We start from the raw sequence: 25173 nt of genomic DNA, 5'->3' as shown, positions 1-25173 counted from the left end.
GCAGCTGTGACCTCCCTTTGCCTTCCAGGCAGTATTTCTTGCATGAGAATCAACAGGAAGTTCTTCTGCTTTGCCGTCTATTTTATTTTTGTTCTAGCCACTGGCAAGTACAGACCCATGGAAGTTCAACAGAGCTCCAACCCTCCAGCAAACCAGTTGATTCGGACATGTGTCCTCTAATGCAGGGATGAGGGACCAGATAGGAGGACACTGCCTCCTATCACCCCCAGCCAACATGGTCAGCGGTGAGAGAAGGTGGGAGTTGTCATCCATCATCTGGATGGCCAGAGGTTCCCCACTGCTGCTTTAATAATAATAGAAATAATAATTTTGTTATTTGTACCCCACCCATCTGACTGAGTTGCCCCAGCCACTCTGGTGGCTTCCAGCATATACACTAGAACCTCAAACATTAAAAACTTCCCTGCACAGAGATGCCTTCATGTGTCTTTTAAAAGTCAAATACTTGTCTATCTGTTTGACATCTGATGGGAGGGAGTTTCACAGGGGTGGGCTTCACTATTAGGAGTAGTGGTAGTAGTAATATACTGCCCTATAACCACAGGCCTCAGGGCGGTTCACAGGATAAAATCACAATATAAAAACACAAAATACATAATCAAAATAAAAACAAAAGCAACCTCCTTCCCCCAACACATTTTAAAATTGCATTGGATGTCAATCAACCAAAGGCCTGGTTAAAGAGGAACGTTTTTGCCCGGCACCTAAAGGTGTATAATGAAGGCACCAGGCAAACCTCCCTGGGGGGAGCATTTCACAAACGGGGAGCCACTGCAGAGAAGACCCGTTCTAGTGTGGCCACCCTGTGGACCTCTCATGGAGGAGGCACACAAAGAAGAGCTTCACTACCTCTGCCTGGTTTCCTATAACCTCACTTCTCACAGTGAGGGAACTGCCAGAAGGCCCTTGGAGCTGCACCTCAGTGTCTGGGATAGACGCTGGGGGTGGAGATGTTCCTTCGGGTATACAAGGCTGAGGCTGTTCAGGGCTTTAAAGGTCAGCACCAACACTTTCCTGCATTGTTTTATCATCCATTTGTGGTGGGGTGGAGATAGGAATGGCTTGTACATACACCTACCATGAGATGTTCATCAAAATGCCTTTTTCGTTCTTCAGACTTCCAGCAATTCACTTGGAAATAATTCAGTGAGGCCTTCCCTCCTCCTCCTCACTCACCCATGTTAATAATTTTGCTGATGGTAGCAACATTTTTTGTGTCTTCAAAATCCATACAGATGTTTTAGCTGAGAAAGAGCCTCCAAATTCCCTTCAAATTTCATATCCAATGAAGGGAGAAGTGAAGTGAAGAGATTTATCCTGATGCCTTGGCAAGGCGGAATGGGGGGTCTCGTATAACACGGGAGACCCACAGAGCTGCACTGTCCTGTTTCCCACCATCATTAATTGCAGGAAACAGGACAAGGTATGGAGCTGTCCAGTTACATTACCGGTTGTCGGGACCCTCTTTCTCATGGATGAAACCACACATTTCTGGACTGAATTCCATCCGTCACAGCAGTCCATGGCAACTTGTGTTGCCTCTGTAATTTCACCTAAAGTGAAAACCCAAAGTGAGTTTCAGGGTTGCTCCTCAGGCCAACTATCTGAGGAAATCCAAGAGAACCCAAAGGAGTCAAAATAAGAGTAATGAAATATCTTAGCTTCTGTTTCTAGGTTGGGACAAGCTGCTAGGAGTGCAGAAGTGGAGAACCAACCCTTTGTCTGATGGGGCTTTTAGAGTCAGAGTTCACAATGTAGAAATATTTAAGGACGTAAGAAGAGCCTAATGGAAAGGCCATAGCTCAGTGGTAGGGTAGCTGCTTTGCATACAAAAGGTCCCAGGTTCAATCCCCTGCTTCTCCAGGTTGGGCTGGAAGACACCGTCTGTCTGAACCTCTATAGAGCCATAATCAGTCATTGCAAACCGTGCTGATGTCAAGGATCTGTCAGATGAGCCCAGGTCATCCATAGGGCAGGAAAGCACAGGAGGCACAGAATGCAACCTCGTTTTATTAACAGAAAATAACAACTCAGCAGAGATACTCAGACTCAACTCAATCAGCTCGAGGCATTGCTGAAACTGACCACTGGCCCTGCCCTTCCCCCTCTAGCGTCTCCCTCTGGATCCGTCCCAAGCAGACAAATGCTGCATCAAGTGGTTGGGCGGATTGCTTAGCAACGTGCAGGACTCTCCTCAAGCAGGGTGTCAGAGGAGGAGGAGCCAGCAGGACAGGGACTCTCCTGCTGCTGTGTAGCAAGGGCAATCTCTGACTCCTCCCTGTCTGGGGCTGCTCTCACACTGTGTCTCTCAGTCTCGAACCCTGTCCTGGAAGGGCCTCCTTCGCCTGACCCCCCCAACCACTCAACCCCTCTGTTTCTACACCCTTGTGCAAATTAATTGAAACAAACAATGTAGTTTGTTGTACAAAACTCACACATACATGTACAAAACTCACATCTATGTACATTAGTAACGGATATGACCTCTGCTATTTTTAAGCAGCATTTGAACACGGTTTGGCATGGAGTCTACTAGTTTTGAACAGTCACTGTTGATTTTTGGATCCCTGAACCACACTTCAATCAGCGCCTGAATGAGCTTCTCTGTAGTCAAATAGTCAACAGCACGGAGACGACTTTTGCATTTAGTCCACAAATTCTCAGTGGGATTTACGTCGGGGGAATTCCGTGGCCAATCAAGTACCTGTATTTGCTGCTCTGTCATAAATTTCTTCACCACTTTCGATGTGTGACAGGGGGCTAGGTCCTGCTGCAATAATCCAGTACCATCAGGATACCTCTTTCCCAGCTCTGGAATAACTCTTTCGTAGAACCTTAATATATTGTGGCGAGTGCATCATTCCTTCTATTGGCTGCAGGCGTCCGACACCATAATGATCAACTGACTTTTCGTGTTTGTTTTGAGTACAGGCTTACGAGTAAGATAGAAAACATGCTTTGTTTCAATTAATTTGCACAAGGGTGTAGCATCTCCCAGCTTGTCTCTTCCCCAGATTGCTCCTCAGTTTCTCAAATCCACAATCCGGGGGCTAAGCTGCCGTCTTCTGTGTCCTCCCTGGGGAGGGGGGCTCTTAGGCGAGTGGGTCCACCCACTCTTCCTCATCCAGCCAGTCCCTAGCCCTGATCTATATGGTCCAATGACCTGAGTGTGGACTCCCAACATGTGTTATTCATACTTTCTCTGAACCTGGAGATTTCATGGAGCCTTCATGACTAATAGACAAATCCTCCTCCATGGATCTGTCTAATTCTCCTTTAAATCCATCTAAGTTTCTGGCCATCACCACATTTTGAGGTGGTTATGGAATCTGGATCTTGTCCAGTGGGTAAAAAGGTAAAGGTAAAGGGACCCCTGACCATTAGGCCCAGTCGTGGCCGACTCTGGGGTTGTGGCGCTCATCTCGCTCCATTGGCCGAGGGAGCCGGCGTACAGCTTCCGGGTCATGTGGCCAGCATGACTAAGCCGCTTCTGGCGAACCAGAGCAGCACACGGAAACACAGTTTACCTTCCTGCCGGAGCGGTACCTATTTATCTACTTGCACTTTGACGTGCTTTCAAACTGCTAGGTTGGCAGGAACAGGGACCGAGCAATGGGAGCTCACCCTATTGCGGGGATTCAAACCACCGACCTTCTGATCGTCAAGTCCTAGGCTCTGTGGATTAACCCACAGCACAAATACTGCTTTATCACGTTTGTTGTTTCTTCTAGCAGCTGGATTATATAAGATAATAATAATTTTAAGAGCTTGGGTTATGAATGTTACTTTATAGCAGGAAGCCGTATGGAGGCTCCTTGGTGCCTCCCACTCTCCAGGAGCTTTGAATTCTGAGTATCATTCCAAAGGGAATTTCCCACAATTAAAATCAAGTCCTGGCCAGCCTAAGGTGGTGCCGGTCAGAGCTAGTAGTGCTGTGTGTGTCTTTTGCAAACGTGTGTCACAATGGTAATTGGAGACTGGAACGGCACAGCGATTGCAGGCAGCCATTTGCAGGGGCTTTTGGCTGAGCAAAACTACCCAGATTAGAGGCAGGTCTGCTCGCTGTTGATTGCAGTCCTATATGCACTCACATGGGAGCAAATCCCAGTGAACTCAGTGAAGCTGACATCTGAGTAGACTTGCACAGGACTGTGCTGTAAGGCTGCAGGCCAATGCCCTTTTGAGATTAAGGGTTTGTGCACACTTCCCTTGATTTCATCCATTTGTCTTGGGATTTCTAGTTTTTTGTTTTGTCCCACCGCTTTCCCCAAGGGAAAACTGTGGTTTACTGCTGAATCAGGACAAACATCAACCTGCAGAAAACCTGAATGGCATTTGTTCTGATTCAGTGGGAAACAGCAGGTTTTCCCGGGAAAAGCGGCGTGATGATGGAAGAACTTATTGGATCCATGCCTAGAAATCACAAACAGGAGCATGGATCAGCCCTAAATCTCATTGAACTCAATGGGACTTACTTCTGAGCAGACATATGTAGCCTTGTGCTGCAGTTGTTGATAGAAGAGAGGCAGATAAATATGAAATAATGGCAAATTGTGAATGCATATGGAGGAGGAAGGCAAGCACTCCTAATTTCAGAGTTCAGTGTGTGGAGGAAAATATTTCAGGGTTGCAGGGGGATGACTTGCAAACAGGTTTAAAGCCTGTTGTTCAATATATTAAAGATCAAAATGCAAAAGAACATGTTGTATGCTAAGAGCATCTGTTATGGTTATTTTTTTTAAGCATCTCACAATTAATTAGGCAACATCACTCAAAAGAATCCCTTTTTGGGAGCAAAAGGATTTGTGCCTTTAACATGCATACCTAGTACATAGCCTCCTGTAACTGCTTATAGTCAATAGTTACAAGTGTAAAGAATAAGTAAGTTGGTTCAAAAAACAGGAAGAGGATGCAATTTTACATTTTGGTATTGAGTACGGTGGGGGAGAATTTTCACAGTGTGTTTGTGTGTTTCAGAAAATCCCCAGCCAGATTAAAAGGCTACTCCTTCATTTAGTAAATATTACATTGCCAAAGTGCAGTACATATTAAGAACATTGGTGGTGGTTATTTTCTGTGTTTCATCATAACCACAGAGGGATACACACGTTATACATTTAATACATATTCAGTGCACATTTATATTTCTTATTCTTTTTTTCATAAAATTGATACACTACTTGATTGCTTTAAAAAAAAACACCCCAAAAACCTAAAAGTGGTTTACCAAAAGATAAAGCAAGAAAATTGAGAAAAATTCACAGCCATACTTTAAAACATACCGAAGCTAAAATACTATAAAACATATTAAAATCACCCCAGCTTTCTAAGCATTTGGGAGACTTGTCTAAACAGGAATATTTTTAGCAGGCGCTGAAAAGAGTGCAGTGAAGGTGCCTTGCCTGATATCCATAGGCAGGGAGTTCCAATGTGCAGGTGCTGCCACACTAAACAACCACGTTCTTACAAAAGCAAATTAGTATTATGTGATGCCTGTAGTGGTGTCAGTTCCACCAGCTGAAGCGGTCAAGTGGGGTAAGGTGATCATGTAGGTAAACTGGTTCCAAATTCTTAAGGGCTTTACATGCCCTTAGTAAAGCCTTGAACTTGGCCCAATAGCAAATCAGCAACCAGTGTGGATCTCTGAGCGCAGGTGTTACATGCAGGCAAGGCCTCGCTCCTGCTGTCAGTCATGCTGTGGCATTCTGCACTAACTGCAGCTTCCAGAACATATGCAAGGGAACCAGTGGCGAAGCGTGGGGGGTGCAGGGGGGCCGGCCGCACCGGGCGCAACATCTGGGGGTTAGGGTTAGGGGGCGCAAATCCACGGGTTAGGGGGCGCAAATTACTTGCCTTGCCCCGGGTGCTGACAACCCACGCTACGCCACTGAAGGGAACCCACATTGCAAGAGTCCTGTCTTGAAGGAATCAGTGCATAAACTACTGTGGCAAGGCTTCCCTGGTCCAGGAAAGGCTGTACCTGTCAAACTAGCTGCACTTGGTAAAAGGCAGTTCTAGCCACTGAGGCTACTTGAGCCTGCAGTGACAGAGCTGGATGTGGAACTACTTCCACACTGCAAACCTGCTCCTTCAGTGAGAGGGCAACCCCATCCAGGCTGGGCAAGTAGCCCCATAATGCCTCTGCCTTGCCAAGGTTCAAGCTCAGCTTGTTTTCCTCCATCCATTTCACCACTGCATCCAGGCAATGGCACCTCACCCTGAAACTCCTAATGGCTTCTTGTAGGTATTCAGTAGCACCAGAGAAAAGATGGTCCCCTGCGACCCCCTATAATGTAGCTGCCAGGGGACCAAAGGGCACTTTACCAATGCTTGCTCTCAGGAAGGTATGAAATGAACCATTGCCATGCAGTGCCCCCTATTCCTACCTTTTTTCTGCGGGAGGAGAATCACGCAGGATGACAGCAACCCTAATAATAATAATAATAATAATGTGTTTATTTATATGCCGCCCATCTGGCTTGGTTTCCCCAGCCACTCTGGGTGGCTCCCAACAGAATGTTAAAAATGCAATAAAACATCAGACATTAAAAACTTCCCTAAACTGGGCTGCCTTCAGATGTCTTCTAAAAGTCAGATAGTTGTTTATCTCCCTGACATCTGATGGGAGGGCGCCACCACCGAGAAGGCCCTCTGCCTGGTTCCCTGTATCCTCACTTCTTGCAGTGAGGGAACCGCCAGAAGGCCCTCAGAGCTGGACCTCAGTCTCCGTGCTGAATGATAGGGGTGAAGACACTCCTTTAGGTATACCAGGCCCAGGCCATTTAGGGCTTTAAAGGTCAGCACCAACACTTTGAATTGTGCTCAGAAACGTAAATGGCCACCATGCTTTCGTGATACAAAATGGGAAGGTGGCACCCGGGAAGATGGCATCCTGAATTTTGGCTTTGGTGTGTTGGGGGCTATGCCCATGCCCCTTTCATGGATCGAGTTTAAGAATATCTGAAGTTGTGAGAAAAAAGTCTAAGGAAAGAGCTAAGACTGTTTCTGTGTGCCAAAGGATCCTGTCTCGGCCTAGTCCTCCCTCCACAGAGGAGTCTTAAATTGACTCCTTCTCCTTGCGCATTTCCATGTTTAACAAACGGACTGTTTTGTCGACCTTGTTTGCATGCCGCTTCCGTTCCTCTCAATGAAAGAATAAACTCCGCATGCCTAAGTATTAAGGAGAGGACAGACGCTCAAGGTAAAATCTGTCTGGCCATATATTGTTCCACGGAGTTCATGGGCGGATGTGCGAGGGATCATGCATGATGGAAGAGCTCGTAATAGGCTGGTTGACTTTGTATGAGGACGTTGGCCCTAACACGATGCTAATAGAAGCATCTCATAATAAAATCCTAATTGTGTGAGTGATATGGAGGCACCCGCTCTATCTACCATCTCCCTGCTTCCAAGCCGCTGTGATGCTCCCTCATAGGAACAATATAGGAGTGACCATATCAGATGACCCCTGCTACATGTTACCGGTACTCATAAATCCTAATCTGGCAAATTCAATCTCTCTTGGCACAAGAAGGACATTTTAAATCTAGATGCTTCAATCCTGGTTCTCGGCGAGAAAAGTATTAAAGCAGCGCTGATACAGCTATCAGATCAAACACATTTTCCATGATTCTGCCTGGGATGGATTAAAATGTAGGTCCTTGTGATCAAAGGGCAGGGAATGAAAGCAATACACTTGTCTGTGTCCTCTTCTTCTTCTTGCATTGACTCAACAGACTTGCTGCCTCTCTCTCCCCCCCCCCACCTCCCCTTTTCGACAGAGTGCAGGAATCTTAACACTCCATTTGGGGCTGCAGGTGATGTTTCCTAAACTACCTGTATTATGTAAATGACCTGCTAAAACAACTGAAGCGTCTGATCATTTTCAGGCTGAAAATGGAACAATCAAAACTATAGAAGCCGAGAAGCAGAGCAGTTCCCTGCAATTATCTGTTTTGAAGCAATGCATTGATTTGACGTTCTTAAGAAGCCACAGATGTCTGATTTCATAATATAATTTGTAGAAGTTAATAAAGAGGCGAGTTAAACAGTTGCCGACACACATCACGTTTACATGTGTTCAAAAGAACTTTCTTTAAAAAAGAAGAAAAAACACTTTCCAAATCTTACCCAACAGATTTGCGGTGTCATTATTCTTATTATCTAAAAGCCTATCCATTTTCACGGAGGGTGGTTGATGCTGAGGGATGGAAAGTTCTTGTCCTTTCACCAACTCTAGTGCCTTGCTTTCTTCCTGCTCCCTGTCAATCTATCACTGAATGAGGCCATCGCCTCCTGAAGAGAAAAGGCCAGGACCAGATTTGTTCTTCCAGACTTGGCGCATCCTTCTTGCACTTGATTTGCAGTCCTTGCACTTTCCTCCAGAGGGAGCCCCTGGCAGCCATCCCAGCCTCTTTCTGCTACACTCTATGCTAGATTTTGTTTCTTACCTGCATGATAGTTTAACAGAAATTTGGGGAATGTTTGTGTTGCTCATCTGAATGTTCAAAGCACTTTACAGGGAAGTGAGAGACAGGTGAAAAATATGAGGAGGGGGGGTCACAGAGATGAATGTGCCAGCCACATCCCATCACTATTCTTGCCACTGTCCCTGGGTTAGAGGACAGTAATCTGAAGTAGGGAGAATTGTTGTTGTTGTTGTTTAGTCGTTTAGTCATGTTCGACTCTTTGTGACCCCATGGACCAGATCACACCAGGCACTCCTGTCTTCCACTGCCTCCCGCAGTTTGGTCAGACTCATGTTTGTAGCTTCGAGAACACTGTCCAGTCATCTCATACTCTGTCGTCCCCTTCTCCTTGTGCCCTCAATCTTACCCAACATCAGGGTCTTTTCCAGGGAGTCTTCTCTTCTCATGAGGTGGCCAAAGTATTGGAGCCTCAGCTTCAGGATCTGTCCTTCCAGTGAGCACTCAGGGCTTCCTTCAGAATGGATAGGTTTGATCTTCTTTCAGTCCATGGGACTCTCAAGAGTCTCCTCCAGCACCATAATTCAAAAGCATCAATTCTTCGGTGATCAGCCTTCTTTACTGTCCAGCTCTCACTTCCATACATCACTACTGGGAAAACCATAGCTTTAACTATATGGGCCTTTGTTGGCAAGGTGATGTCTCTGCTTTTTAGAGGACAGTAATCTGAAGTAGGGGGAATTTAGTACTCATTAATGTCAGAATCTTGATTTGCCACAGTTCTAAAATGCACACGGATTCTCTTGGAGAAACTTTGGCCCAGAGGGGGGTCCGATTTGGAGCCAGCTTGCGCTGCCATGACCATGGGAGGGATCCATTTTCCCTGGGATCTTGTGGGGCTTCCTTCCGTTGCATGGCCCGGTGAGATTCTGGGGAGGAGTGGGAAGGCCCAGACTCGGTCCCTCTTGCCTCATGGCTAGATTTCCCAGCTCTCACTTAATTTTAGAGTCTTCCACTGATGGAGCTGGTGGCCACTGGTTTACAGGGCTGGGAAGGAATTTTACTCTTGACCACACCTGGCCTTTGAGTGGGAAGTTTTTGCCTTTTTCTCAGCGGTTAGCCGGTGACTGTGAGGGGTCTCCTACAGAGCTATTTGTCACAGCTTGGAAACAAATGACATTGGGTGGGATCTAAACATAATGGGGACCCTCTTAAAGGGTCTTGAGGAGGTGCAACAGCTCCTGGCCCAGGTCAGGGTGGACAGGGTCCAGCTCCACTCAACTCAGGTCACTGGTGGGATTCCAGTTGCATGGTGTGTTGGGCCTCGTATGCTTCTCAACTCCCATAACATTCCCCAGTAGGTGTGCTGGGATGGTGTATCAGGCTTCAGATCAGAAGTTTTATGGGATAACTAGCCCTGACCCAATGCCATGTGAATGGCCAGGGATGTTGGGAGTTGCAGTTCAGCAACATCTGGTTCCCCACTCCTCCTACACCGTCTCTTTGTTACTATTGTGATGAATTATCATCAGTGCTTTTTTTCTGGGGGTACTTAAAGGTACCCAGTACCAGTACCTCTTTTTTCAAATGTTAAAAGTGTGCCACTTACTGTAACAACTTCATCGTGTGTACTGACACCTTTTTTTTTCTTTTTTAAAAAAGCACTGATTATCATCATCATCAACAACATCATTCTAGCATTTCAAAGCTTTGTTTTGTGTGATAAACTTTGTACTTTAGTCAAGAAAGAAAGGTATCCAGTTATCAATTTGCCCTATAAAAACTGAGCAAAAAATGTGTTTCTTTCTCCACCCCCCCACCTCGCTTGCGAAACGTTGGCAAGTCAGAGAGTTTCCATGAATGCATTTGATACTTCAGAATTAGTCATCTCAGACTTTTCATTAGGATATCTTCATCTACATTACTGAGACCAGTCTCTATGGCACCATTTCCTAATTATTTGGCTTTCCCCTGGAGGTGTTTAGCATAAGGAAAGGCTTCTCTTGCTACATCTTCTGTCACATGACTGTTCATCACTCCCCACAATGATATGAATAAATGGCACTCAGCTGGCCTTTGGACATGGCGCTGAGATAAAAACCTCACTTGCTGATCTTTTCAGTTTTTTTGTTTTTTTAAGCATACACACAGAGAGTGTTCGTGTTTAAAGAACAGGCTTGGCAAAATTGTCACCGTTTTTTGACACTACTGCCCAAGTTATGTTAACAAGAAAATGGGTGCTCACTCTTATGCAGGAAGGATTCAAGTGTTTGCCAGAAATTTAGGTTAAATTAAAGTGTTTTGGTGCCCTGCTGCAACCAGGGTGTTGTTGTTTTTTAGTGGTACCTTGGTTCCCGAACGGCTTAGTTGACAAACAAATCAGCTCCCGAACACCGCCAACCCAAATTCGGAAGCCGAATGTCCATTTCGGCTGTTGGCATTGTTTCTGGGGCCAAGTCAGCCAATCAGAAGCCGCGTCCTGGTTTCGAACGTTTTGGAAGTCGAACGGACTTCCAGAATGGATTGAGTTTCAGAACCAAGGCACCACTGTATAAACACTCCGGAACCAGATCAGGATGGGGTGCATGCCTGCCCACCCTTTGAGCCTTCAAGTGTTCAGGTGAATGAGTGAACACACCCAAAGGTTGAGAGACCCTTGTGAGGATGGTTGGAAGGTGCTGTGTGCAAAAGCTATGTCACCATGTCAGGGCAAAGTGGGTTCTCTGGATCGCAAACCGTCAACAGTGTGAATCTTTCCAATTTTCTGCCATGCTGGATGTTCTCCCTAGCGTCAGGCATAAGGAAGCTTTGGCCCTTTGGGTGCTGTTTCACTCCAATTATAACAATCCCTGTTCTCTGGAAATCATAGCTCTGTGAGGGAAATCTTGAGGTAGCTCCTTCCACGGGGCTTTACCAGATCAGGAAGCTATTATTGATCACGGCTACAAGGAAATTTCAGCTTCAGAGGTGTATTTTTCTCCCACTCCCCATTTCCTCCACATGACAACCATGTGAGGTACCCAGTGGCATAGCGTGGGGGGTGCAGGGGGGGCCGGCCGCACCGGGCGCAACATCTGGGGGTTAGGGTTAGGGGGCGCAAATCCATGGGTTAGGGGGCGCAAATTACTTGCCTTGCCCCGGGTGCTGACAACCCACGCTACGCCACTGGAGGTACCTTAGGCTGAGAGACTGTGACTGGCCCAAGGTCACCCAGTGAGCTTCATGACTGAGCAGGGTTTTGAACCCAGGTCTCCCAGGTCCTAGTCCAACATCTCACCACTACACCCTGCTGGTTCACAGCATGGGATTATTGCCACTATCAAAGAAGGCATTTTAAAAAGCTTCGAACAAATTAATGGGGGAACAGGTCTACCAAAGTCTCACCAGTGATTACATGGAAACTTCAGGTTCAGAGGCAGGAAACATGACAACCATAGAATTCTGGAAATGGAAGGGAACTTGGATGTCATTTATTCCCCACCTTTCTTCATTGTAAGATGTGCAGTGCAGGATTCAGCTATGGCATTCCTGACTAGATACCCCCCATCCAATTCCCAGAATATATTAACAATCAATCCAACCTTCCCAAGGAACTCTGGGAATCATAGCTCTGTGAGGAGAATAGGGGTTTCCTAACAACTCTCAGCATCCTTAACAAACTACAGTTCCCACGATTCTTTGTGCGGCGGGGTAGCCATGATTGCTGAAGCGGTACAAGAGTCCTTTAACTGTGGCCTGAGAGACATTCGTTTACTTCTGGGGACAGTGGACTTATGCCTCTATACACCGAGTACATAATATATCACAAAACAGGGAGTGTACATCACTTGCTTGTTGACAGGAAAACAGCGGCCTCGTGTATTTCCTTAAGGGCCTGCCTTTCCCAAAGGATAAGCTGAGTGTTGGCATCTGGCAAGTTGCAGCTTTGTCCTAGATAAAATAAATACGTTTAGCTTTTTTTCACTGAAGCGGCTGCCCAAAGTGTTGTGAAACCAGTCAGGGAGTGAGTGACGGGTGTGGCTTTTGGAGGCTGGAGAGGGCATCTTAATTCTGAGGTAATCTTCCTCAGGGTTACTTTGCTAACGCAACGTGATTGAAGTTGGTGGTGACGACGATCTGCGGGTACTAAAATGTGCCTCCCACACATGGGAAGCTGGCAGTGGACACAAGTTCAGAACAGTCCGAATTTTTCCGAGCTGATTCAGAAGATACGTCTCCCTCTTCCCCATCCCCACCCTGACTCTCCCTGTTTCACGTAGAGTTGTAGACAATCTGGAAAAGATTTTGGCTGTGTACACACTACCCTTTACTTCGGCTCCTGTGTGGTGTTTGGGGTTATGTACAGATGGCATTAGCCACATGTGGCTGCACACGCCCTACACCTTTGAAGTGCATTTCTCCCCCTCAGTGTGTACATAACCTAAGACAGTGGTTTTCAACCAGTGTGCTGTGGCACCCTGGGGTGCCTTGAATAATGGTCAGGGATGCCGCGGGCAACACTGGCCTGTGCGCCTCTTTCCTTCCCTCCCTCCTCTGATGCCCTCTCACATCTCAGCATCCCAAACGCTTGCACAGCTGTTCGTTGAAGCCCTGGCTACAAGCTCTGCAGGTGAATGGTGCCTCTGGGGAAGGCCAGGGGGTGCTTCCTAGGCCCCTGTGGGGCAGTGTGAGAAGTCAATTCTCTTTGGGGCAGAGGGGGCAGCTCAGAGACAAGGGGCGGCACTTGTGGCTGCCCAGAGGAGTCCCAAGGAGAGGGGAGAAGAGAGGAGGCTGAGGGAACACTTCACAAGGGATAGTGTGTTTGAAAAGGGATGAGGGGCTGCCAGCTCTGCAGGCAAGGGGTGACGTAACTGGGCTCCTCAGCCCCACAGGGGTGCCGCAGAAAGAATGTAGTTGCTCAAAGGAGTTGAGGACTCAAAATGGTTGAAAACCTCTGGCCTAAGAGACTGAATGTGGGGTGGGTGGGGAATGTGGGGCAAAGACAGACACACACAGAGAGAGAGTCTTTAAATATGAAATAATTAGCACACACACCTTACTGAAACTCCTTGGGTTCTTTATTTTTGGCATTGCAATTTTTAAGTGCAAGTTTTAAACTGTTTTGAATATTGTATTTTAAATTGTTGTGTCCCACCCAGTTACCTTAGGGTGAAAGACAGGTAGACAGAACTCACCAGAACTGAGTTCTGGCACCTCTCAGGTGGGCACCATCTCCATTATAAGAGAACAAGGGAGACATTCATGCTGAGTTCCGGTACCTCTTTTTCTAGAAAAATAGCACCGATCCATCATCACGTGGCAAATTAGTGTTGTATCTAGCACTGCCTTTCTATTTGTGCAATAGACTTCCACTTGTGTACTGGAACTCACCCCTCCTCTCCTCTGCAGCCCCCCATCCTCACATTGCATCAAAATCTGCTCCTGAGGCTTTGGAGGGTCCATCGCAGCAGATTTTAGAAGCATGTGGGAAAAGGAGAGGAAGGGCAAGTCCTGGTGTGCTTTTGAAAGGCCGCTCATGTCGTGTTGAATACAAGCCTTCGTCTTTTCCCCTCCAAACCCTCACAATTAACTGAGAGAGGACTGGCGAAGGGGGTATTCGGATACTGTTTCAGCTTCACAAATGTACGTTTTATGAAAAAGCAAAGTGAAACCATCTCTCGTGCCCTCAGAAAGAAGTGGCTTGGAAAAGTATCTCTTTTTCTTTTCCCTTTCTTTTCATGTTTCCACCCAGCACCACTGGCAAGTCAGGCCATCTTGGACAGCGGTAATTTTCAGTCAGAGGATTGCCTTGAAAGCCGGAAAAGCCACAGAGTTAATAGGAACCAGGCGGAGAAAGTGAAGGCTAGACCAAGGAATCCATAGGCAGAACCTCCCAGAAAAGGGGGGGGGAAGGCTCGGCTGTGGGAGGTCTGGCTGAGTCACGCATGGCCACAGATTGGCCTGGCACCTTCAGAGCAGAGGATCAGATCAAGGACTTGGCATATGGATCGCAGCCTGAGTTTTCGAACTCCTCACACGCTTTTGTAGATTTTCATCTATGCTGGTACTTTCTGCCAATAGAGTCTGACTCTGCTAAGGATATATATATATATATAAATATAAATATATATATATATATATATATATATATATATATATATATATATCAGTCCCTCCATGTGGAAGTCCCTCATAAATATCATGGGAATTAATTTGTGCATGTCCCTGTTCCTTGCCAAGGCACAGCTATGCATGATGCATCTTTATGCTTCCCGAGTCTATATAGTGTGTAAATCAGTCACTGTGGACTGATACGAGCAACCCATTGGGGAGTGCTACTAGAAGGAATAGCGAAGGAAGACATGCTTTGAAATGAGGGGAAGGACCCAGGTACGACTGCATTAACTTAACAAACACAGGCCTGGAGATAATGCTAGCAGCGAGGCAGACCGAGGATGGGAAGAAGCAGGTACAGGGGAGAAGGTTTCCGTATTTGCTGCCTGGCGTGAGGGAGCTGTTGACAGATATCCCAAATTAAGTGCCGCAGATAGAGAACGGGGGAGAGAGTAAAAGAAAGAAAAACATGCCCGGAAAGTTGCTGTAATTTATTAGCGCATTGAAGAAGCCCTTCACATTTAATCAGTCGCAGCTGTGTCACATTTGATCTATTCTTAGAAATGGATCTCATTAGGGATTATATTCCCCCCACCAGCACCTCCTTCCTTCACACAGGGCTAAGCAATGAGGGAGTAGCGTACAGGGTTTCTGGACCCCACACGCAATTGCTTTTGGATCACAGCCCATACGGATCGCGCTCCATGCCGCTGAGGGTTAGGGGACGCAACTTGTGGGCCTAGAGTCTAGTTTCATGGGGATGGCAAGGAGGGGAGAAGCGGCAGGAATGGGGTTGTGGAAGAGACAAGGGGTAGTGGTGGAAAGAGAGAGGGAAGGGGTAGAACCACTCATCCTTGGCTCTGCTCCTTGCCTATTTCCGACTCTTGCCCTATCCACTGCTAGCAAGTGGACAACCTCCATTTCCTCATTTCCCATGAGGAAATGTGGTCCTCTCTCGGGGAAAGATGGCCCACATCTAATATCCCACCTTTGTCCAGGGCTGTGTACACACCATACATTTGAAGCACATTTCCACTTAAAAAAAAATAAATCATGGGATTTGTAGTTTACTGCAGCTATAACTAAGGCGGCATTTTTTCATCTCTGCCAAGCTAAGCAGTTGGTCCCTTACCTTTCTCATCCTGACCTAGCCACTGTGATCTATGCGATGATCACCTCCAGGCTTGATTATTGTAACTCACTCCACATGGGGCTGCCCTTGAGACTGGCCCAGAAACTCCAGCGGGTGCAGAATGCTGTGGCGAGACTCCTTACATGGTCCTCGCCGTGGGATCTCATTCACCTGGTACTGTACCAGCTACACTGGCTCCCGGTGGAGTACAGGATCAGGTTTAAGGTGCTGGTTTTAACCTTTAAAGCCCTATATGGCCTAGGACCCTCGTACCTACGGGGCTGCCTCTCCTGGTATGTCCCACGGAGGACCTTACGGTCTTCAAATAAAAACATCTTGGAGATCCCGGGCCACAGGGAGGTTAGGCTGGCCTGGACCAGAGCCAGGGCTTTTTTGGATGTGGCCCCAATCTGGTGGAATGCTCTGTCACAAGAGACAAGGGCCCCGTGGGACTTGATAGCTTTCCGCAGGGCATGCAAGACGGAGCTGTTCTGCTGGGCCTTTGGCCAAGGCACAGTCTGACTCCCCTCTCTCCTTCTGAAATCCTCATAGAACTCTAACCCAATGGTTGCCATTGATTTGATTCTGAATTGATTTTAGAATGTATTTTAATTAATTGACTGTGTGATTTTATGTACACTGTGTTATTTTTACTTGTTGTTTAGCCGCTCTGAGCTCTGTTAGCTGCTCTGAGGGCGGGATACAAATAAAATTTTACTACTGCTACTACTACTATTATTACTACTACTACCACTGCCAGACCCTATAGTTCCCAGATTTTCTTGGGTGGAGGGAGAAATGTGTTTTACATGCATAGTGTGTATGCAGTCGAGGTCTGAAATGGATTTGGAAATTTGGGCTGCAAATGAATCCCTTCGGGCCTCTCTTCCTCACATTGTCTCTCAAAAGCAAGTGGGGAAAGCAAAGAGGACTTCATGTACCATCTGAAGTCTCCCATAGGATCTCAGGCCCTGATGCATCCAGGACAGCTGGGTGGTGTACTACTACTACTAATAATAATCATAATAATAATGCAGTCTGCTATGTAGACTACCCAACCCATCCAGGTCTGATTACCCATCCCCACCAGACATGATCATGCATCCAACATAGTCTGAATGATGTACCTTGTGGGTTTTATACATGCCTCAATTAGTGCATCCAAACTCAAATATTCAGTGAGTGGATCTAGTCCTTATTCACAGCCTTCAGTGGCCAGCAATGTAGAACAAACATGTCCTATGAGTCCCTCACCTGTTGCCCTTCAATTGGATAGAAGATGACCTCACCAACCTACTCAGAGCTGTCATAAGAAGGAGAAAGTCTCAGGAACGTGGACTCAGCACTAGCTACACCTTTCTTACCATCTCCCTTGCTAGAGCAGTAGCATATTCCTGTGCTCTGCCCTACTCTGGCTCACCATTTGGCTTTGTTCCTTAGAACCACTTCGCTTAGATCTCTTTGCTTAGCAGCGGCTGGATTAAGTATGCAGTGACATGGAGAACGAGTGCTGTTTTGAGGGTGCGGGGGTGAAGCCAGTGAATGCTAAACTAAACCATTTAATCATGCTTGCCATATGGAATAGAGGGTTTATGCTTACATAGGTTGAGAATAAAACAAACAAAGGGTACCTGCAGATGTTTTCAATTAACACATAATAGATAAGACCAAGCGCAGGAGTCTTTCTTCCCTCCCTCCCTCCCTCCCTGCCTCCTTCCTTCCTTTTCTTTTTTCTTTCTACACAGTTTCACTTCTTGAGAAACGCAACAGGAGCAAGACAGGAAGCCGGAAGGTTGACCATCTCCTCTCTGCCATACTTTAAGAAGAAGACCAGCAATAAAAGGAACATTCTAGGTAATCTTTCGCTTTGGCAACTGATAGATCCCCCCCCCGCCCCCCTCTACCAAGTGCATTTGGGAAACCCAAATTTGCAAGTCTGCAGAAACTAAAGTTATTCAATTGTTTGTTTTTGATGCTTGTTTCGTAACCAGAAAGGCTTTCCCCAAAAGAATGCTGTGGTTTCATTTAAGGACAAACTAACAAGGCTTTCTGCCAAACGTCTGAAAAGTGATGTGATCTAGAGGGTAGAAGCAGTGAGCAGGGGAGGTCCAGCAGCTGCCTCTCTGTGTGCTTGCCTTCCCCAAATGCCCTTTTTTAGTTTGCGTTCCCAGAGACAACTTTGCTATGGCTGCCCTCACATCCAAGAGGGCAAGGGTCCATACAAGGAGCTTGCCCCCCATTTCTGAACTGCTGTCATTAACATGTGCTCTTATTTGTCTTTCTTGCCCATCTAGAAATATAATTTGCCCCTTCTGTACTCCACCAATTGTTCTTTTTCCTGGTGCTGCCATTGTATGGCTGCAAATTCATCCAAACTGAACATTAATCTAAAATGTGACCCTGAGACATGTTCTGTCTTCCTGCAATCTACAACACAAAACAGAAATTTCTAAAATAAAAAAGTGTTGTCATCACACCAGTCTGACTGTATTACAAGAACCACAAATTTAAGCACCTTATAGCACACTTACTTGGGAACAGGCTCCATTGAATGCAATGAATTCACTTCTGAATGGGATTGTGGCTGCAGCTTTGCAGGGATATTTTGGTAATTCGTTTGATGGAGCTGTATTAATGGGACTTTGAAGATACTGCTTTCTCATTGACAGAAAAGATTTGAGAACCTCTGGCAAGTAGGGAATAATAGAGTTGAATGAACTTGGCATCTTGGCTTGCCCTGCCTTGCCACAGTGTTTCAAGGAGAAAGCACTGTATATATTGAACATGAGGCTCAGTTTTTCTTTTCTTTTTTTATTTGTGAAAGACAAAGGGCTACAATACTGTTTCGTTTAAGAATTTTGTTGTTGTTTAGTCGTGTCCGACTCTTCATGACCCCATGGACCAGAGCACGCCAGGCACTCCTGTCTTCCACTGCCTCCCGCAGTTTGGTCAAACTCATGCTTGTAGCTTCGAGAACACTGTCCAACCATCAACCAGGGTCTTTTCTAGGGAGTCTTCTCTTCTCATGAGGTGGCCAAACCCAGTGCTGGGTTTTTAATCCAAGTCCTTACACCCTTCCTAATTTGTCTCTAGCCAAGGTGTGAACACCTTTCCATAGAAAATATGTCCCCTCCTCGTCAGCACTCCCTGATCAATTGAAGCTTAGCTGGTGGGAACAGCTGGTGGAAGAGGGGAGAGAGAGAGAGAGAGAAAGAGAGCTGTGAAACACCCCAGAAAAACAACAACTTCACTATGCCGTAATGTGAACACACCCTGAATTTGGAGCTCCTTTCTCTGGGGTGATGCTGCTGCACTGAGTTGGGGACGGTTTGATTCAGTTTTCAAGGGCAATACCCAAGGTTAGAAGGAGAGAACCCACCTCCTATTGAACCTCTGCCGTGGGGGGCAGTTCTTCCTACCCTCAGATTTTCACTTGCACCTTCTTTCTACACATGCCCATGCATCCTAATGAAGTAAATTAGTTCCATTAAAAATATAGGAACTAGTAAATGCAACAGTCCCTTCACTAGGTGTGGGCTTTTATCTCCCCACCCCAGTTTTAGCCATATAAGCAACATGTTGATCTAACTGCATTTGGGGATTAAGTGTCAGCAATTCTTCTCTGGCTCAGATGTTAATCCAAGGAGGGAAAGAATTTGCGGGTTTACAAAGCTTGCCTCTCCATCCCGCCGCACAAGAGATTTTCAATCCATCGGACTACTGTGTAAAATAAAGTTTTCCAGAGATACAGTAGGAGTAAGAAAATAAATAATAATCTTGCTGACAATAAGCAATCCAGCATTAAGCCCCAGTTTGCTCAGATTAGCATGCAAAGGGGGAAGGTTCAGGTGCCTTTCACAATAGCAAAATCCTATTAATGGCACCAGAGAGGCAGGGGGACTTCACCAGATAACTAAATCCATTGATCTCTAATCCTCTGGGCCTTTCTGACTCTGGAAGAGTTGCTTGCGTGGCTTCGGTCCAGGACCAACACACTGCCAAAAAACACTTAGTTCTTCGGCAGCCAACAAAAAGCGCCACTCTGCATGTGGGAACAGCATAAAAAGCGGAGGGGCGGGGGGGGGGAGAGAGAGAAAATGGTGTTTTGAGTTTAGCCTGACGAACATCAGCACGGAGCGCGGGCTGATGCTAAAATGAAATGGCAGACATTTTAACCATACCTTTGAAGCGGGACAGGGGATATGGAGAGGGGACACATGTGTGCGCTAATTAAAAGAGACTCGGGTGGCACGTCAGGCTTCCTCCGCTGTAAGTTTCCTCTCAAGAGTGCCAGTTCAAAACCATCCTGAGGGAAGACATTACTATTCATGTGCATTTCTTGCAGGCTTAAGACATTCAAAAGGATACGCCGTGGAAGGTAGATGCATTTTACCTTCTGTTTAGACGTAAACGCAGCAGTGATGCATATGGATTAGCAATTACGCCGTGCTCCGGTGGCAAAGGAGTTTTAGAAACTATTAGGGGAAATAGTGAGGTATCTGTAGCTATCCTATTAGTCCATATTCACCATCACACTTTAATGCATTGCGCTCCTTTCTTCCTGCTTGCCTTTGTAGACATAATGTGGTTTGGAACGGATAGAAAACTTAGGAATATATTAAACAAGTAAGAGTCCCCAAATATTTGTGAATGTGGATTGCAGTGCTGTTGTTTTAATGGTTATATAGTTCTTTTCTGCTTATCCATTCCTCTTTTCCTGTTTTACACACTCCAAATTCACCATTACACATACCACTTTCGAGGTGCATTCAGAAGTGGGTAATATTGGGTTGGTTTTCTAGATTGTAGTGCTGCCACTTATGTCTCATTTCCTAATGTTCCTTTCACACTGTGACACCTGTTGCATTATGGGATTGTGGCTTTTTTCCGGGTATACCAGCATGGCAGGCTAAATTTCATTCGCACAAGTGGCCGTGGTTTGACACAACACTGAAGTTGTTGGGAATCATCACTGCTTCAGTTCACTCATGAAAACAGTAAGAAAGCAGTATCCCACCCCAAATTCCGTCACTTTTACAGGTATATGGGGCTGTAAATAGATATTTTCTGGAATCACGTAACATGGGAATAAGCACTAAACACGTGCTATATTCCATTAGTTTTCCAGAAATGGCTTTCAAATTGTGCAAAACTCAAATATAAAGTGAAATTAACAGGGAAACGTTGGGGGAATGGGATCATCAGCCATGTGAATGCAGACTTAGACATAGAGAACTTCTTCTTCTTACAAATACAAATATAAATACAAGAACCATTAAACACTTATACAGCAGCACATCTAATGGCAATTGTTTTATCCACTGACTCAAGACAAAAATTTACACATTCAACATTCAAACATATTTCTTAACGTACCCTCTCCATTGAGAATATTGAGTGGTTGGTATAATAGAGTCTTGATTTTGGTCAATGCCTTCATAGTGTTGCCTTGCACCTTGGTAAGCAGATAGGATCTGAGATGGGCATTAGAGGGCACCGAACCCAAGAACACACGCAAAAAAAACCCAATGGCCTCCCTATCATACTGGTGAAAAACAGAAAGGGATTTGTGCCATCATAGCCATGAGCACTTTTGATTTAGTCCCATGACCATGTCTTAGACTCTGAAAATTTTATGTAAAAAAAGGTGGGGTGAAGGATACAGAGCACCAGTGCTGGCAATGCAGGGCAGATTGTTGGCACCAAACCCATTGCTCCTTCCATGGCTGGAGTTGTGCCATTGTCCTTGACCCCACCGCTCTCTCCTGGTCATTGGAAGGAGCTGTGTCTGCCTTATTTTCCTTGGTTCCTAGAGTGGTTTAACCATCAATCCGTCTTCCCAGGGAACTGTGGGAATTTGCAGCTCTGAACAGGGGTCTCCTAACAACTCTCAGCACCCTTTAAGAAAATACAGCCCCCAGGACTCTTTGCAGAAGCCATGACTGTTTAAAGTGGTATTACACTGCTTTAAAGGTACAGTCGTACCTCAGAGGTCGAACGGAATCCATTCTGGAAGTTCAGAAACCAAGGCACGGCTTTCAATTGGCTGCAAGAAGCTCCTGCAGCCAATCACAAGCCGCGTAAGCCACGTCTGATGTTCGGATTCCAAAGAACGTTCGCAAACACTCACTTTCTGGGTTTGCGGCATTCAGGAGCCGAAACGTTTGACTCGCAAGGTGTTCTACTTCCGAGGTATGACTGTATAGTGAAGATGTCGCCCAAGTGTGTTCAAAACAGACCAGGTTGCTTCCAGATGCTACAGATACGGATAAGAAGGCAAATCTTGTTGTCTCTGCACATTGCTAATACGCAGCAGTTTGATCTGGCATCTTAATCCCAGTTAACTAGTAGGAAAAGAGAAGGAGAAAGATTGATTATAATTATAGTCTAGAAAATAATGTTTGCAGCCGAAGAAAGGAGAGCATGTTAGAACTTTTGAAACAAGTTGCAGGGGATGTCCCCCCCCCCCGTGCCACATTCCTTCCTTGTCTGTGCTGAGGTTTAAATCGATCATGAAAGAGAAGCATTCCAAACCTTTCTCAAAACTTGCCTGGCCCTTCGCGAACGCTAAGTGTTTTCTCTCCTTCGGAACACATCGAATGCGACCGCAGTTCAGAGAAGAGGGCGTACTTGTAAAAGAAAAAGAAGTTAAAAACAACAACAATCAAATTTGAATTCTGGAATGATATATACGGATAATGGCCCACCAGCTTTTGCTACCGTCTTCCTCCCACCCCCAACTCCCGCCAGCCTAGGATTTGGCCTGCTGAGCAGACATTGATTTTGCATGGTAGAATAACTCATCAGTTTTTTGGCAGAGGCCCAGAGACAAAGCGGCTGATTAGACTGTGGACGCACCTGAGTGCACAACCGAAGACAGCCCCCTGGATACCTTTCTCATGTTTTCACAGGTGGGCTTCAGCTAAATTAGTAATGGGAACTCACCTCTGATTCCTTTTCCCCTTCTGGCTCAACCAAAGAGAGTGTGTGTGTGTGTGTGCGTGTGTGTGTGTGCGTGCGCGCACACACACACATGGAGAGGAGAATGAGAGAGTATAGATTCCGAAGGGTCTGGAATTCTAGAAGGCCAGCAAAGAGATGTGGAAATAATTGGGCACAATTACTTAAAGCTAACGACAAGGTGATCTATTTATTTTTTTAAGTGAAATGTGTCCAGTGAGAATGTATTGAATTCCATGCAGATTTTAGCTTAACCCCTCAGTTCTCAGTCCCAATTAAAACAGAAGGCTCAGCTCCTCAAATTTAGTTTTGTTGTTGTTTTTCTGCACCTGAGTGATAAACCTAGTGTCATCCAGAAGCTGTGGAACTATCACTCTCATTATCCCTGGTTGGGGCTGATGAAAATCAGTGTTCATCAACATCTGGCATGTTAGAGGTAGTCCACTTCTGTTAAAAAAACCCACACACCTCCCTTCTTTCTCTCTTTTTTTACCCTTCCTTCTTCTCCCTCCTCTTGTCTGACCACACTGTAGGCACACAGCCTGATGGATCAGGTCAGTGTCCCATCTAGTCCAGCATCCTGTTCTCACAGTGACCCTCCAGAACCCTAAAGGAAGCCTGCAAACAGGACCTGAGGGCAACAACACTCTCCTTTCCTGTGGGTTCTAGCAACTGGAATTCAGAAGCATACTGCCTCCGACTGTGAAGGCAAAGCATAGAGAGCCACTGTGGTGTAGTGGTTAAGAGTGGTAGTCTCATAATCTGGGGAACCGGGTTCGCGTCTCCGCTCCTCCACATGCAGCTGCTGGGTGACATTGGGCTAGTCACACTTCTCTGAAGTCTCTCAGCCCCACTCACCTCACAGAGTGTTTGTTGTGGGGGAGGAAGGGAAAGGAGAATGTTAGCCACTTTGAGACTTCTTCGAGTAGTGATAGAGCGGAATATCAAATCCAAACTCCTCCTCCTCCTCCATCATAGTTAGCAGCCATTCATAGCCTTTACCACCATGACGTGGGTGGCGCTATGGTCTAAACCACTGAGCCTCTTGGGCTTGCCGATCAGAAGGTCAGCAGTTTGAATCCCCACGAGCTCCCGTTGCTCTGTCCCAACTCCTGCCAACCTAGCAGTTCGAAAGCATGCCAGTGCAAGTAGATAAATAGGTACTGCTGTAGCAGGAAGGTAAATGGTGTTTCCGTGCGCTCTGGTTTCTGTCACAGTGTTCCATTGCACCAGAAGCGGTTTAGTCATGCTGGCCACATGGCCTAGAAATCTGTCTTTGGACAAATGCCAGCTCCATCGACCTGGAAGCGAGATGAGCGCCGCAACCCCATAGTCACCTTTGACTGGACTTAACCATCCAGGTGTCATTTACCTTTACCTCCACGAATTTGTCTAATCCTCTTTTACAGCCATCCACTTTAGTGCCTGTCACCACCTCCTGTAGAAAGGAGCTGCAAAATTCATCTCTGTGCTGTGCGAATAGGTACTTTCTTTTCTCTGTCCTGAATCTTTCGGCATTCTGCTTCATTAGATGCCCATGAGTTTTTAGTGTTATGAGAGAAGGAGCAAAACTTTCCCAGGTCTGCTCAATGCATAATTTCCTACACTTGTTGTTGTTGTTGTTTAGTCATTTAGTCGTGTCCGACTCTTCATGACCCCATGGACCAGAGCATTCCAGGCACTCCTGTCCTCCACTGCCTCCTGCAGTTTGGTCAAACTCATGTTCATAGCTTCAAGAACACTATCCAACCAACTCGTCCTCTGTCGTCCCCTTCTCCTTGTGATCTTTCCCAACATCAGGGTCTTTTCTAGGGAGTCTTCTCTTCTCATGAGGTGGCCAAAGTATTGGAGCCTCAGCTTCAGGACCTGTCCTTCCAGTGAACACTCAGGGCTGATTTCCTTCAGAACAGATAGGTTTGATCTTCTTGCAGTCCATGGGACTCTCAAGAGTCTCCTCCAGCACCATAATTCAAAAGCATCAATTCTTCGGCGATCAGCCTTCTTTATGGTCCAGCTCTCACTTCCATACATCACTACTGGGAAAACCATAGCTTTACCTAAACGGGCCTTTGTCGGCAAGGTGATGTCTCTGCTTTTTAAGATGCTGTCTATCCTACACTTATATTATTGTTTAATATTATTTTTTGTAGAAAACTTCAGAATGTCATAACTTATTGGTGCACAATAAAATCAGTACATAAAATACACAATAGGTAGCCTATTTGAAGCAAGGACTAGTTTTTAATTTTGGGGGTTTTTTGAGGGTATGGTAGGATGGGAAAGTTAAGGGCTGTAAGTGGTCTCGCAAGATGTTGCTGGAATACAAGCCCTGCGGTCTGTGACCATTGGCCAAAACCTCTGGAGGACATGAAGCTGAGAAAGGCTGACTTGGAGTATCCTGGCAAGGCACTTGTGACATCAGACTGGGTCAGGATAGGTTTGCCTCAGAGATGGAAAGAGGACACTGTCCCAACGAAGGAAGAATGGCAAGCAAAGTTAATGGACTATGAAGAAATGGCAAAACTTATAGGAAGATTAAGA

General features: G+C 46.0%; 1 long non-coding RNA gene across 2 annotated transcripts in view; it reads left to right on the top strand.

The window, feature by feature from the left end:
• The window catches only part of LOC310685869, a 63546-nt gene that overhangs the window by 26372 nt on the left and 12001 nt on the right, over window positions 1-25173 (top strand). For both annotated transcript variants that reach the window (XR_014515576.1, XR_014515577.1), the window contains exon 2: window positions 17418-17526. This is a non-coding gene — a long non-coding RNA (uncharacterized lncRNA). The remainder of the gene's footprint in view (window positions 1-17417; window positions 17527-25173) is intronic.

Source organism: Podarcis liolepis (genome assembly GCF_965112155.1).
Source record: "Podarcis liolepis genome assembly, chromosome: 1".
Classification (NCBI taxonomy): domain Eukaryota; kingdom Metazoa; phylum Chordata; class Lepidosauria; order Squamata; family Lacertidae; genus Podarcis; species Podarcis liolepis.
Note: the sequence above shows the minus strand (reverse complement) of the source record. Positions and strands in the feature narration are given on the sequence as shown.